The sequence below is a fragment of the Pinus tabuliformis genome, chromosome 5_1 (assembly GCF_031772625.1).
Source record: "Pinus tabuliformis cultivar Carrire ecotype Pingquan chromosome 5_1, CPIR1, whole genome shotgun sequence".
Taxonomy (NCBI): Eukaryota; Viridiplantae; Streptophyta; class Pinopsida; order Pinales; family Pinaceae; genus Pinus; species Pinus tabuliformis.
Genome location: NC_142305.1, coordinates 893,050,562 through 893,066,476, shown reverse-complemented (window position 1 = coordinate 893,066,476; position 15,915 = coordinate 893,050,562).

The window sequence follows — 15,915 nt, the reverse complement described above, 5'->3', positions numbered from 1 at the left end:
TATCTATCCTATTTTGTCTTCTATTCCTAAGTCAAAAATTAAGCGGTGAATTTGTAACGCAAATTGAAATAATTACAGAGAATGAAACTAACTAAAGCACTTTTAGTTGTCCAAGCCTCCAATTTTGGAAAGATAACTTTCTTGAGATGGCAAACAAACAACTTAGTGTACTTTACAATTTAAAGAACTAAATCAAATATACAGGGAGCAATTAAGAGATTACAATCCTTGTGTGAAATGAATATTTAATCTAATCATTTAGTCTAGGATAGATATCATCTTGAAATGGTGAAAAAAAAAAACATTTATCCACACAGTGTATTAGCAATCTGAACTAGAAAGTAAATAACAGAGGAAGCAATCAGTAAGTAAACTAATCAATAATACATTCTTGTTACTTTTCCACCTTACCCTGTTAAAGCAAAACAAGTTTCCATTTATGAAATAGATAGAAAGAACAAGATTGCACCATCGAATTCTAACATTATGCTACTTGAACAAGATTCAAAGGAAACAATTATAGGCAGAATTGAAATGAAACAACTACATGAAATCAACCTAAACTACAAACACTACTAAAATAAATAATGAAACTAAACTTAACAGTAAACAAAATAACAAAAGAAAAACATCTTTCAATGCAAGGGCCCTCTACAACTGATTGAGTTGAGCTGCTAACTAGCTGAAGATACTCTTTCAAATGATCACTTGGTCAAACACGGCTTCATATCATTAACAGGAAAATAAGTTTCAAAACCATATAGCAATAAGTCTGAGCTTAACACATGAAGAAATTCGAACTCCTTCTCAGTTCTTTACAACTGATATTTAAAGAAAAACTCCTAACTGTCTTTTGAGAGAATTTAGCTACAGGTGGTCCACGTATTACAATAGATCTGCGTGAATGGGTGATCAGCTACAGGTGACTTTAAGTCAGCAAGGTAGTTGCATGAAACTGTTATCACCGGTGGCTGGTTCAAGTAAATGCTACAACAAAAGCTGTCGGATTTATTAATTAGCCACGAAGAATGGACATAGAGTCCTATTTCTCCCGGGTTTCCTCGTTTGACTCCACCCTTGACTGTGGTCTTGAGTTGGCTTCTTTGTTGATTTGGGCTGGTTGACTAGGATAGGATCCATGTCGTGACCATTCCAGAGATTCCCATGTGGCCGGTTTTCTCGTTTGACACCTGTAACCTGTTCAACCATGGAAGTAGCTATGGAACACATGGTTAGCTACAGAATGGGCTACGTTCTGTAGCTAAATTGAAAAAACTTATTTCAAATAGAAAAAACATAAAAGTATAACATGTTAATCATTTAATGTCTTCCTTGAGATAAAATCTATCATTTATCAGTGATGGGGATTTATCTTTTATGGAAAAACAAGAGAAAGAAGTGAGAACAGTTGTAAAGGGGAGAGTAATTTTGAGAGCCAACATACCCCCACTACAAAATCATTGCATGTCCCCATGAAATTTTTCCAAAACTGTGAACTCTTCTTTTCTATTGCATCTGTTCAGATACCTCCACCAATACATCTAACTTTCTTCTCTTGCTCCTCTTTGAAGTGACAACCATCCTTGGTTTCTTCATGAGAAGTCTGTATTTAAGGTTGATCACTGTCTTGTTCAAGTTTCTATTCTTCCTCTTCAACTTCCTATTTTTCTTGTACCATAGACCTAGGTGCAGTATTGTGTTATGAATGGATTTATCCAATTTCTTTTGTTCCTTCAGGGCTTCATTTTCTTTCTTAATATGCCTATTCAATATCTCCAACTCATAGATTTCTTGTTTGAGCGAGTCAGTCAGAGGTTCTTGTGGATTGACAGGTTGTTCTAGATTGGATGAGGAACCTGGATCCCTTGAGGCATTTTTCTTTTCTAGTGATTCTATGTAATCATAAATTTTTTGTTGTATTGGATCTATGTTTGGGGATCCTTTGTTGGGGTTGCCTTCAAAATACTGTCTAGGAGAGTTTTGAGGACTGTATGTAAATGGAATATTTTCAGGAGACGATATTGGGGTTTCTCCTTCCAGATTGATGAACTTTGTTTCCTCTGAGCCTAGAGCTTCTTCTAAGTTGTAGGGGTTTTATGTTCTCCTCCTTTGCAACCTTTTTCTCTTTTTTATCTTTTCCTTCCCGTTGATTTGTCTCCTAATCTCTGTCAACTTTTCAGAGATTGGTTGTTCATCATTTGGTTGTAATGGAGATTCAGGTGTGTTCTTAGTAATTCCACCAGCTTTCTGTTTTATCTTCTTCCTCTACTTGTTTTGCTTTCTGATCTCTGTTAATTTTTCAGAGATTGGTTCTTCTTCATCATTTTTATGTACTGAAGACTCAGGGTTGCTTTGAATGGTGAGATTAGTCTTCTTTCTCCTACTCTTTCTGACACTATCATTTTCAAGAGATTCTGGTGCCTCTTGGAAATGGTTTCTTATCAGAAATTTTTCCCAGGTGTCCCCTATTTTCTTCAGATGATATTCAACCAGTATTTTGACCAACCAATGATGGTACATGGTTGTCTCCAGAAATTCTATTTTCTTTTGTACATTTGAAGCCATTCTCCTTAGACTGTTTAGAAGGAAGAAATGGAGGTTGATGTTTCCATTGTCTATAAAGTTCATCAATAAATGTATATGATAAACATACATACATCTGAATCTTCCCTCACAGGTAATAAATTTTTGTAATATCAAAAGCATGCTTCTCCATTTATTTTTGAGTGCTAAAATAGGGATTCCTTTCCTAAACACAGTGACATCCATACCTGGGTTCCTGAGGAATACCTTCCATGATTCACTGTGAAATTCTTTGTTTTTGAACCACCTCTCACCAAGTCTTGGCAATTCTGTGGCCTCTGCTATGTAAGATTCTGTTATTGCAAACTTGATGTCCCCAATATCTACTTCTGTAGCATCAAATGATCTAGCGAAAGATTTCGTGATCTCCTTGTGATATCCATCAAATTTTTCAATGAACTTGAGCCATCTAGTCTTCTGCAGCATCTCCTTGAGTTGGGGGTACCCTTCCATAAATTTTGCCCCTACGGGCTCTGCCCTGACAATGAGTCCCATGGTCTCTGTTTTGTAGAATTTACTAACCTCAGAATTACTCTCAGGATTGGTGAAAATGGACTGTCTGCGGCTATGGTGAAAAATAACTATGAGGTTGCGTGAAATAAGTAGAAGGTGAGGGTTTGAAGAGACGTGAATACGTTGGTTATATCGTGGTTGTGACCATTAACAGATGGAGTTATTAGGGACCGTTTAAGTATAGGGTATGGAGAATGTAGCGGAGGTATGGTATGATGAAACCATTATAGACCGTTAGGTATTGAATGTGGAAGATGTGGCGGAGATGTGGTATCATGAAGTGGAAGTCAAATCAAATGATAACTTGTTAAGGAGACATATGATCATTCATATTATACATAACTTATGTTTATAACTCGTTGTTTCAAATAAATTTGCATTTTTACCTTGGAACTTAACCTTTTGCTTGATGATTCTTTTGGTGTTGATCCGTATTTATTTTGAGCATGGTTGATCTCCAAAACATGATTCTTCAATTTCCCTGCATTCATGATTTATTTGTGAGTTGTACAATTGTGCCAGTTCTAATGAGTAAGTTGTAGCTGCAGAATCAGATTAGATGCGGAACAGAATCAGTTGCAGAACATGAAAAAGAAAGTGAAATATCGCTTATGGAACATGAAATGCAAATGGTTATGTAAGTGAAATGAAATGAGATGTAAGTCAAGATGATAAATGAAATGGAAAAAATGGATTGAAAATTATAAAAGGAAAACTGGAAAAAATAAATAAATAAATAAATTTATTGATGGAGTATGACAATGAAATGAAGTGAAACTACAAAAATAAAACAGAGTGAGATGTGATGAGATGATGAATTTGCAGAATCTAAAACTGCAGAGTGACTGTAGCTTTTTGTCACTACTTATTACATAAAGAAAATGGAAAATATAGGGTGTCAGAAATTTCTGATTTTCACTCTATATTTTCTGTATAAGTATGCCAATCAATGATTGGTTTTCAACCTTATACAATTTTATTTATTTTTTATCTCTCTTTTTTTTTAGGAAAAATAAAGACTAAGTTAATGGAGAAGAAGAATTCTTCTTCACTAGCTTCATTTCAGAATTGTCTTGGAAAATATTAATGAACTCCTCTTTTGAAATTGGTTTCTGATATATCTTTAATCTATGACCATTCAAAAGAAGAGGAGTTTTACTTTCATCTATTGTTCTTATCCTCACTACTCCATTACCAAAGACTTTTTCAATCTCATATGGCCCAAGCCAATGACTTTGAAACTTCCCTTGAAAATCCTTGAACTTTGAATCAAATAACAGTGCCCAATCTCCCACTTGAAACCTCTTGTCCTTAATATATTTTTCATGCCATTTAGCGCTCTGTTGTTGGACTATACTAGTTCTTTGAACTGCCTCTTGCCTGATTTCATCAAGTTCATTTAATTGCTCCAACTTATGCTTTTGTGCCTCTGAGAAATCTAGTCTCAGTTGGACTACCATCTTGAAAGTTCTGATTTGGAACTCTATAAGGAACAGGACTTGTTTCCCATAAACAAGTTCATAGGGTGTATGTCCCGTTGTGTTCCTCCATGTAGTTCTATAGGCCCATAAGGCTTCAAGAAGCCTTTCTACCCAATCTCTTCTATGTAGATGCACAGTCTTGGTGAGGATTCTTTCAATCACTTTATTTGTAGATTCCACTTGACCATTTGCTTGTGGATGATAAGGAGTAGATTTCCGATGTTTGATCTTGTATTCTTCCACAGGCCCTTCCACCAGGTTAGATGTAAATTGAGATCCCTGATCTGTCACTATTTCTCTTGGAACACCAAAGCAAGTAAAAATGTCCTAAAAAAGGAAATTAACTACAGATTTTTCATTAGAAAAAGGTAATGCTTTGGCCTCTACCCATTTAGTGACATAATTGGTGCATACCAATATATACTTTTTCTGCTTCGATGGAGAATTAATTGGCCCAACAAAATCTAAGGCCCACTTTTCAAAAGGTTCGATGAGTACTTGAGTTTGTAATGGCATTTCATTTGAGGGAGCAGGTTTCCCTACCCTTTGGCAGTTGTCACATCTCCTAACATATTCTTTAGCATCTTTGAAAATGGATGGCTAGTAATATCCTAAAGAAAGGATTTTATAGGTTGTCGTCTTGTCAGCAAAGTGCCCACCACATGATTCATCATGACATGCCTTAAGAATCTCGGGCATTTCATCTTCCCTAACACACTTTCTGATCACAAGATCTAGGCCTGTTTTATACAATTCATTAGTGATCCATGAATATCTTGCACTTACCTGAATAATTTTTCTTTTTTCTCTAGGAAACAAATGTGAAGGTAACTCCCCTATGACTAAACAGTTAGCAATATTTGCAAACCAAGGAGTTTGAATAGTTACTGCAAAAATATACTCATAAGGAAACTTATCTTCAACCGGATAATCTTCTTTGATATTCTGAATCCTGGACAAGAAATCAGCAACTGTGTTTTGTTTTCCAGGCCTCTCTAGCACAGTAATGTTGAATTCTTGCAAGAGTAAAATCCATCTTGTAACTCTGCCATTAGAAAAAGGTTTATTCATCAAATATCTAATTACAGAGTGATTTGTATGAACAAAGGTTTCATAGCCTATTATATAGTGTCTGAACTATTTAATTGCATGAACAACAACTAAAAATTTCTTTTCATTCACAATATAATTTAACTCAGTGGGAGTCAAATTCTTACTTGTATAGTAAATGGCATAAGGAATCAGATCTTTTTGTCCCAGTACAGCTCCCAGCGCTGTATCTAAAGCATTTGTGGAAATATGGAAAGGGAGTTTCCAATTTGGACCTCTTAAAATGGGTTCTTTAGAAATTTTTGTTTTCAAGGTTTCAAATGCCAACTGGAAATCAGAATTCCAATTGAATTCACAATCTTTGGTAAGCAATTTGAGGAGAGGGGATGTTATTTTAGTGAAATCTTCTATAGTATCCTATAAATCTCAGAAAACTTCTAACATCCTTTTGGCAATTTGGAATTGATAATTTAGAGATGACTTCAACTTTATATTTGTCAACTTTAATCCCATCTCCTGAAATGTGATGTCCTAAAACAATACCTTCTGTAAACATCATAAAACATTTTTCATGGCTTAGTGAAAGGTTTGTTTCCTTACATCTTTTAAGAACTTTTTCCAAATTTTCCAAAGCTTCTTCAAATGTATTTCCATAGACTGTAAAATCATCCATATATACCTCTACACAATCATGTATCAGATCAGAAAAAATTCTTAGTACTTCTCTTTGGAATGTTGCAGGTGCATTACATAGCCCAAAAGGAAGTACTCGGTAGGCATAAGTTCCCCATGGACAAGTAAATGTGGTCTTCTCCTGATCTTCAGGTGCTACCTGAATTTGATTATAACCACTAAAACCATCCAAGAATGAGAAATACTTCTTACCTGCTAATGTATCTAACACTTGATCTGTAAAAGGCAAAGGAAAATGATCTTTAAGGGTTGTTTTATTCAATTCTCGGTAATCAATGCACACCCTCCATTTACCATTCTTTTTAGGCACAATTACCAAAGGAGAAACCCATTGGCTATCTAGAATTGGGTAAATGAAGTTTACGTTCAGTAATTTTTGGAGCTCTTCTTTCACAATCTCTCTAAGATTTGGATTCATCCTTCTCTGAGGTTGCCTGATAGGTCTACAATTTTCCTCAATATATATGTGATGGATACAACTCTTAGGATTAATGCCTTTCATGTCAGTGTATTCCCATGCAAATGCAGCAAAATGTTTTTGTAATGTTTTGATTAGCTTTTCTTGTTGTAGTTTCTGCAAGTTTTTGTTTATGTTCAATGTCCTACCTGGAAATATTTCAATTGTAGAGCTACCAAACTCTTCCATAGAATAGAGAGACATCCGCCTAGATGACAAATAGTCAACATTAGATTTTTCTTGAAATTGCTCATGGTCATATTCTGAAAATGATTCACAATTTTCCAATGTATTTAAAATTTGACTATCTTCACTAATTTCTGAAATAGTAAAGAGAGGTTGAATATCATCTTCATCATCAATCCATTCTTTGTCATCTATTTATGTGATTGCTTTTGCTGGAGGATATAGAGTAAATTTCTTTGTTGAATTACCATCATAAATATACATGTCACTAGATCTATAGCTAATAAAAGCATCAGCTGTGGCCAGCCAAGGTCTTCCTAATATGAGTGGATGTCCTCCTAGATTGTTCTTGGGAGTTAAGATCATGAAATCAACAGGATATTCCCAAGAATCTAAGGATATTTCTTTGTTGAATTACCATCATAAATATACATGTCACTAGATCTATAGCTAATAAAAGCATCAGCTGTGGCCGGCCAAGGTCTTCCTAATATGAGTGGATGTCCTCCTAGATTGTTCTTGGGAGTTAAGATCATGAAATCAACAGGATATTCCCAAGAATCTAAGGATACTGAAATATCTTCTAACACACCATCTGGTTTGATTACTGATCTATCTGCTAGTTGCAGTAAGGTAGGTGTGTAGAGAAGATTAGGAAGCTTAAGCAACTCCATAGTTTGTTTACTCATGATGTTTATTGCTGCCCCTAAGTCAATCAATGTATTTGGAATTTCAACTCCATTGATATGTGTTTTCACAATTTGACTTCCTGGATCCACATATTTTTGTATGGCAATTTTTCCCATCATTATGTCTGTTATTTTTCTTATCAGGTGAATTCATTTTGTTTCTTTTGCTTTTCTTCTTGGTTTTTTAATGCTCAACTCCTTTATTGTTTTGGCTAGAATTGGAATTTCTCTAATGGCTTGTAGCAAAGGGATTTTGATACAGACATTCTTCAATTCATCTAGAAAATCATAGTTGGGCAACAAGATCTGTTTTTCTACCCCTCTATCAATTTGTAATCTTTCAGGAAAGGGAGGTGTAGAAGTAGATGTTGGTTGCTCAATGATAGGAGTTGTGTTCACTGATTCTTTTTGTTTTTCTTTTTCGATGTTTTGGTTTTGGAGAGATGTTCCCTCAAAACTTTTATTGACTTTTAGAGAATCTTCCTCAGAACTATCTTGTTCCTGAATAACTACAGAAGGTCTTTCCTTTTCTAATATCCTACCAGATCTCAGTTGAACATCATTAAGATCTAGAGGGGTGATCATATAAGTTGGAAATTGTTGTCCTTCTACCATGTAAGCATTCTGAGAATTTTTATTGTTGGGGTTTGGTAATGGTTGGGCAAGTAACTGATTTGGTTTCTGCTGAAATGGCAGTAAGAGTTGAGGACTTTGGTTTTGTTGCGGATTTTGTTGTGGAATTTGTTGTGGAAATGGTAATGAAAGTTGAGGGTTCTGATTTTGAAGTTGTGGCTGCTGATTTTGTTGTGGAATGTGTGGGGGAGGATAATTCTGATATTGTGGAGGATATTGGTAATATTGAGAAAATATCCCATAAGGATTTTGTACTCCTTGTGCCCAAGGTTGAGATTGAGATTGAGGTTGAGGCCAAGGTTGCTGCCAAGAATTCCAATTTGGTGGGGGCTGAAGATACATTTGATTGTTAAATCCCTGATTTTGTGGCCCCTGCCAAGGTCTTCTAGCAACAAAACAAAGAGGTTCTGCAGAATTTGGGACTGTTTTCTCTTGAAAGACAACTTTAAGACCTGGGATTGAAGGAAAATCCTTGGTCTCATGGATTTCTGAGCAAATCATACAAGTTTCTACAATTTTTGCATCTAAAGGGCATTCCTGTTGGATCCCTATAATACTAGTGATTACCCCATTAATATTGTAGTTGCATCCCTTATTAATATTGTTGTGCCCGTGTTATCCCCATATTGTTATTATTGTGCCCCATAGAATCCCTCTATTGTTATTTTTGTGGCTTTATATTATTACTGTTAGGACGGCTGGGTTATATTATGACTCCTTAGACTCCTATATATAGAAAGGAGTTTTTGTCATTTGAATCATCCAAGAATTGTTCATTTATGTAATGTAAAGGAGGTTTCCCCCTCGAAGAGGCTGAATTATAAGGCGTTGATCTATCTTTTCTATCTTTTCTTGCGCTGGTTTCATAACATTTGGTATCAGAGCTTTGGATTCTAGGGTTTCGCTGCTCCAAACAGGTCATCGTGGCATTTTCGCTATAACTTTTTTTCTGTGACGTTTCAGAAGCTAAAAAAAATCCATTTGAGAAGAAATCGCACTGAATCTCAGGTCCGAATTTCAGATCTTTTTGCACTATATTTGCGGAGATATGATCTGAGGAAGTTGGTCTTTTTGCATACTCCTGAATTACATTCCAAACAGGTGACCTGGGGAAAATCGTCATAACTTTCTCTCTAAGCATCGGATTGAAATTTCGTAAGAAGGTGTAGAAAGAGGACGGACTTTAGTTTCTTTTATATCTTTTTCAGAGCCAAAGGTCGAAACAGGGACACGTGGCACGTCGTACAAGTTCGCTCTACTGAACTAGTCTATAATCAGGTCACTGTGGGAGATTTGACATAACTCTTCCTCGGAGAATCCAATTGGGATAAGACTGAAGGCATTGGAAAGAGGACACAGAGGGATACTACATGTCGCAATTTCGGAAATGGATGATCCAAAATTACAGAGATACATCAGAGGCAATATCGAGCTCCTACAAAGTGAAAAAAGGTGTGTAGATTCTTTTAAATTTTTGCTTAAGATTGGTTTGAAAATTTATTTTGAAGGAATTCAAAGGGCATAATAGAGAATTATTATCGGTAACGGATGCCCCAAGGAAAGAAAATGCAAACACCTAGTAAGCAACCTGAAATCCCTAGCATGATTCATGAAGAATAGGAAGAAATGCTACATGATATATCAAAATTACAAGAACAAGTGCAACAAATGTCACGCTCACAAAAGCTAACAGAAGCTAAGATAAATGGCGTGGAATCTAAGATAAAGGGCATGGAAGCTAAGATGAATGATTTGAAGACATATTTGAAGAGAGACATGGCAGATTTGAAGACAGACATGGTAGATTTGAAGACAAATTTGAAAAAATTTCTACAAGAAATACTTACTAATGGTGAAAAGGTTGTAAAGGAAACTCATGATGCAAACAAAAGAAATGTTAATCACGATTTTATAGACTCTAATGTGGGATCGAAGACCCACCATGTTCCAAAAATCGATATGAGGAAGTTTGATGGCAAGGATCCCGCAACATGGATATTACAGATGGAGCAATTTTTTGATCTCAATAATGTGCAAAACACACAAAAGGTACATATTGCAACTTTATATTTGGAACCAAATCAGTTTGTGTGGTATCAATGGCTTTGCTCTCATAAACAAATTATCACTTGGACAATTTTTACGGAAGAATTGACAGCACATTATGAGGATACAAAAAGCAACACTTTTTTTAGCCAATTGATAAGTCTCAAACAAAAGGGTTCAATAATGGAGCACATTGAGGAGTTCCAAAAATTGAACATAAGGGTAAAAAATATTCCAGAGGAGCATAGGATTGATGTGTTCATAGGGTCTTTAAAGGATAATATCCAACATGATGTTCGCCTTTGGGAACCTGATTCATTAGAGAAGGCATTCAGGTTAGTAAGAAAAATGGAAAGCAAAATTATGGCAACCAGGAAGCATACCACTCACAACTATAAAGATGGAAGTGTTGTTGCCCCTAGTCTTCCACAACCTATAACGTTGACACCACAAAAATTGGAAGAAAAAAGAGCAAAAGGGCTTTGTTACAGTTGTGATAGCAAATACACTAAAGGTCATAAGTGTGCTGAGAAGGAATTATTCTACATAGATTGCGAAGAGGAAGAAGAAAAGGAGCAAGAAAGGTCAAAAGAAGAGGATATACTCCAGGAACAAAGCCTAGATAAAGAAGAAATGAATCCGACCATATCTTGTAATGCATTGGCTGGAATTACCACTCCTCAAACCATCAAGTTAGAAGGACAAATCAAGAAGAAAAAGGTAATAGTGTTGATTGATTCAGGAAGTACCCACAATTTTATTGATTGTAAGGTAGCAAAAGAATTGAATTGCTTCTTATATCCAGCACCAGAGTGTCAAGTGATGGTTGCAAATGGACGAACAATAAATTGCTCTGGAAAGTGCCATAATATCAAGCTATTGATGGGAGAATATGTATTGACTAGCCCAATGCTTTCCATTCCAATGGGAGGTGTTGATGTTGTACTAGGAGTCCAATGGCTACAGTCCTTGGGTACAATAGCTTTTAATTTTCAAGAACTTTTCATGAAATTTTCTGTGGAAGGAAAGGAAGTTGAATTAAGGGGTATTGCAGGGAAACCAAGAAAGATAATCAGCTCTAACGGTATGACAAAGCTTCTAAAAAACGAACAAAGGGGTGCAATTGCACAATTATGTTCGCTAGATGTTTCCACATTGGAATCATCTATTTCTCCAGATCTTCAAAAAGTCTTGAACAATCATTCCAAGGTATTTGAGACTCCCAAAGGTCTCCCACCTATTCGTGATCATGATCATGCTATTCATATAATTCTAGGAAGTGTTCCTCCAAACATCAGGCCGTACATATATCCCTATGCCCAAAAGAGTGAAATTGAACGTATGGTTGTAGAAATGCTAGAGGCTGGTATAATTCAACCAAGTCAAAGTTCTTTCTCTGCTCCAGTAGTATTAGTGCACAAGAAGGATGGATCATGGCGCATGTGTCCGGATTATAGGGAGTTCAAAAAGCTCATTATTAAATATAAGTTTCCCATTCCTGTCATTGATGAATTATTGGATGAATTGCATGGATCAATTTACTTCACCAAGTTGGATCTTCGTTCAGGATATCATCAAATCAGAATGAAGACTGAAGACATTCTGAAAACAACATTTAGAACTCATGAGAGTCATTATGAATTTTTGGTCATGCCTTTTGGCCTTACCAATGCACCTTCAACATTTCAAGGTTTGATGAATTCCATCTTCAAACCATTCCTTAGAAAATTTGTTTTAGTATTTTTTGATGATATACTAATCTACAACAAGTCTTGGAAAGATCATGTTGAACATGTTGACAGGGTGCCACAACTATTGGACGAGAAACAATTATATGCAAAAAGATCCAAATGTTTATTTGGAGTACAAGAGGTGGAATATCTGGGTCATATTGTATCTCATGAAGGAGTTAAGGTAGACCCTAGAAAAATTAAAGCCATTAAGGAATGGAAAATCCCCACATCCATAAAGCATCTGCGAGGATTTCTTGGGTTGACAGGGTATTATCGCAAGTTTGTTAAGAATTATGGGAGAATAGCAGCACCTCTAACAACATTATTGAAGAAAGATGCATTTTCATGGACTCCAGAAGCAACAAAGGCCTTCGAACATCTTAAAGAGGCAATGTGCCAAGCACCGGTCTTAGCTACACCAGACTTCACAAAAACCTTTATTATGGAATGTGATGCTTCAGGAAATGGAATTGGTGTTGTTTTAATGCAAGATGAAAGACCCATTGCTTTTGAAAGTCGTCCAATCAAGGGAAAGTTTTTACACAAAGCTATTTATGAGAAGGAAATGTTGGCAATACTCCATGCACTTAAGAAATGGCGACCCTACCTAATGGGAAGACACTTCAAGGTAAAAACAGATCATAATAACCTTAAATTATTTTTAGAACATAGATTATCCTCTAAAGAGCAACAAAAGTGGGTCACAAAGATGTTGGGTTATGACTTTGAAATCATCTACAAAAAAGGGAAGAAAAATGTGTTGGTAGATGCACTCTCAAGAAAGGATGCGGACGTGGAAGCATTGTTGTGCTCCATTTCTATTATCCAACTAGATTGGATAAACGAAGCAAGGGAGGAATGGAAGAATGACGAAGAAGTGTGGGCACTTATTCGAAAGTTACAACAAGATTCCAGTATGTCTGATACATTTAGCTGGCAAAATGATTCTTTATGGTACAAAGATCGTTTATACCTCTGTAAGAATTCCCAACTAAAACAAAATATTCTTATGGAATTGCACACTTCTCCCTTAGAAGGGCACTCGGGATTTTTAAAAACTTACCACAGGGTTAAGAAGGAATTTTTTTGGGATGGCCTTAAATCGGATATTCAAAAGTTTGTGGCGGAATGTTTGGTTTGCCAACAAAATAAAGTTGAAACAATAAAGACCTAGGGTCTATTACAACCTTTATTCATTCCAAGCCAACGTTGGGAGGAGGTTTCAATGGATTTTATCACAGGTTTACCCAAGTCTGAGGGAAAGAGTGTCATCATGGTGGTAGTTGACAAACTCACCAAGTATGCACACTTTTGTGCATTATCACATCCATTTAAAACCAGCACAGTATCTACTGCATTTATGGAAACAATTCAAAAGCTACATGGAAACCCAAAGATTATTGTAAGTGACAGAGATCCAATTTTCACTAGAAATTTTTGGACAAAATTATTTTCTTGTCTTGGTACTCAGTTAGCTCATAGCTCATCATATCATCCTCAATCTGATGGGCAAACTGAGATAGTAAACAAATGTTTGGAAGGATATCTTCGTTGCTTTGTATCTGATAAACATACACAATGGGTCAAATGGTTGCCTCTCGCTGAATGGTGGTATAACACTTCCTTCCATACAGCAACAAAAACGACCCCATTTATGGCACTTTATGGATATCAGCCACCATCCATCACATCATATTTAAGAGAAAATTCTAAGGTTCAAGCTGTGGAACATCACATTGAACATCAACAACAAGTCCTCCAACTCTTAAAGGATAACCTCATGTTGGCACATAATAGAATGAAACAACAAGCAGATCAACATCGCAGCGAAAGAAGCTTTGATGTAGGTGATTGGGTATTCCTACGGCTACAACCATATAAGCAAATGTCCCTCAAGCAAGATAAGAAGGATAATAAATTATCACCAAAGTATTATGGTCCGTACAGGGTGTTGCAAAAGATTGGTACTATGGCATACAAATTGGAGCTTCCTGTAGCTTCTCGATTGCACCCAGTTTTCCATGTTTCATGTTTAAAGAAGGTTATAGGCGACAAGCTCCCAGTTCAAACAATATTGCCAGAACTTGACGAGGAAGGAAAATTATATTGGAACCGGAAGCAGTCACAGAAACAAGAACTCGACAGCTACGAAATCGATCAATTTCGGAGTATCTTATCAAGTGGAAGAACTTATCCGCTGAAGATTCCACATGGGAGGATGAGAATTTTATACAGAAGCATCCAGAACTACTCAAGCGTTGAGGACAACACTTTTTTGAAGGAGAGGGGAATGTTGGGTCCCTATAATACTAGTGATTACCCCATTAATATTGTAGTTGCATCCCTTATTAATATTGTTGTGCCCCTGTTATCCCCATATTGTTATTACTGTGCCCCATAGAATCCCTCTATTGTTATTTTTGTGGCTTTATATTATTATTGTTAGGTCGGCTGGGTTATATTGTGACTCCTTAGACTCCTATATATAAAAAATGAGTTTTGTCATTTGAATCATCCAAGAATTGTTCATTTATGTAATGTGAAGGAGGTTGCCCCCTCGAAGAGGCTGAATTCTAAGGCGTTGATCTATCTTTTCTATCTTTTCTTGAGCTGGTTTCATAACAATTCCCTTAGAGCATGTTTTTTCTACATTTTGGACAAAAAATGGCTAAAGCATCAGCCTCGGTTTTTTGCTTATTTTGTATTTTAAGGGTGTCTAATTGCTCACTAAGACTCCCTAGAATGTCAGTTTTAAATTCGTCAAGCATATTACCAATTTATGCCCTACTTACAGATCCAGTTGCAGATTTGTTTACTCTAACAAGAGAAGGATCTCTTGGCCCTTTTCCAGTTTTAGATTTCCCTCTTGAGAGATGAACACACAATTCTCCTATATCATTTAATGGAAGTTGAGAGATATCTCCCTTCCCCATCATGTTAAGGATATCTATCCACTCATCTCTAATGGCCTTTAATAAAAGAGTTTTCAAGGTTTCTTCATCTAAATTGTTCATTTTTGCTCTTTTCAAATTATAGTTGAACCTCTCAATCAAATCTTCTAAGTTTTCATCCTCTCTTTGCATCATTTTGAACACTTCATCTTTGTGATTGGTAGGCATGCAATAATCCAAATACCTATCCAAAAATCTTTTTTCATGTCATTCCATTTTCTAATGGGCTGAGTGACTAACCCCATGAACCACTTCAAAGCAGCTCCTTTCAGTGTTGAAGGAAACAATTTAAGTTTTTGAGAGTCTTCTAGATAGTCATAAGTTCTGCACAAGACTTCAAACTCAAATAAGAATGTTTCAGGATCCTCACTTTTCAACCCATAGAAGTTTGGGAGGACAGAAGGTGAGATATTTTTCATTGTGGCATTTGTTTCCTCATCCACTATAGGGAATCCAAAAGAATTATCTATTTCCCTATTTCCTCTACCCCTTCCTCCAAACAGTGTGAATTCTCCATCTCGTTCTTCTTCTACCATTATAGTTTCTTCAGGGTCAGTATAGGGTTCAACCTGCAAGGTCAATTTCTCCTCTTCTGGTTATTCTATTAATGGGATATGTGAGAGAGGTTCTACTTCTTCTTCCTCACCAGGTATTCCTAATTCTTCAACTAGAATGTGTTCTCCTATGGAAGTGAAAAAGGTTACCCTGCTGTTGGAGATTTAAGATTTTTTTCCCCTAGGACTGACTTGGTAGATGAAGTAGGAGATTCTTTTGACTGGATTTCTACCCCTAGAATTCAGGAGTCCTATGGCTGGGAGTATGAGTTTGGGATGGAGGTATATATTTTCTTGTTCTTGGTGGAGTAGGTGGTGTTGTGGGACTTGAACTTCTGCGCCTAGC